The following is a 1,047-nucleotide window of genomic DNA, read 5'->3' on the forward strand; positions in this document are numbered from 1 at the left end:
TTTAAATTGTAATAATATTTCACAATATTGTTGTATTTTTGATCACTTTTGATGTTTTGGCAAGTCTAAGAGATTTAAAAAACCTCAATCTTAAAGCCTGTATGTGTATGTACATATATTTTAAATGTAATTATTATTCAAACTATATCATCTCATGTTCTTAACATTGTTCTCTCTCTTCAGCAAAGTATCCTGAAATCAAGTTTTTGATGGGTCATGACCCCCAGCTGAAGTGGGTCGTGTCAGGGATGGTACTCACCCAGCTCCTGGCGTGTTACATGGTCCACGAGCTCTCCTGGAAGTGGGTGTTGTTTTGGGCGTATGCGTTCGGTGGCTGCATCAACCACTCTTTGACCCTAGCCATCCATGACATTTCACACAATGTGGCCTTTGGCACCAAAAGGGCACTCTGGAACCGCTGGTTCGCCATGTTCGCCAATCTCCCGATTGGCTTGCCTTATTCAGCATCCTTCAAGAAGTACCACATTGACCACCATCGTTATCTCGGAGGAGATGGATTGGACGTGGATATTCCTACCGACCTTGAGGGCTGGTTCTTCTGCACCCCAGCCAGAAAGGTGCTCTGGCTCTTTCTCCAGCCTTTGTTCTATGCGCTCCGTCCATTGGTGGTGAACCCCAAACCCGTGACCAGGTTGGAAATGCTCAATGCAGTCGTACAGTTTGTGGTAGACATTATCATCTACTATTTTTGGGGTCTCAAGCCCATAGTCTACCTCATCGCTGGCTCTATACTGTGTATGGGCCTGCATCCCATCTCTGGACACTTCATCGCTGAGCACTACATGTTTATGAAAGGTCATGAAACCTACTCTTATTACGGCCCTCTCAACTTAATAACCTTCAATGTTGGATACCATATGGAGCATCATGACTTCCCCAGCATTCCAGGCAGCAAATTACCTGAGGTACGAGATTGGCTGTATTCCTTTGTTTTTAGAAATACATGGTATTAAAATTCTGGCCGAGGCGATAAGATGATAATAATGGCAGATGTTAAAATTACACTCTCTTTGTTGAAAAAAAAAA

General features: G+C 43.4%; 1 pseudogene; it reads left to right on the forward strand.

The window, feature by feature from the left end:
- The first annotated feature begins 183 nt into the window (after positions 1 to 183).
- On the forward strand, positions 184 to 1,004 carry LOC107580834 (sphingolipid delta(4)-desaturase/C4-monooxygenase DES2 pseudogene; annotated as a pseudogene).
- Positions 1,005 to 1,047: the final 43 nt, after the last annotated feature.

Source organism: Sinocyclocheilus grahami, unplaced genomic scaffold, assembly GCF_001515645.1.
Source record: "Sinocyclocheilus grahami isolate Dianchi unplaced genomic scaffold, SAMN03320097.WGS_v1.1 scaffold46776.1, whole genome shotgun sequence".
NCBI classification, from domain to species: Eukaryota; Metazoa; Chordata; class Actinopteri; order Cypriniformes; family Cyprinidae; genus Sinocyclocheilus; species Sinocyclocheilus grahami.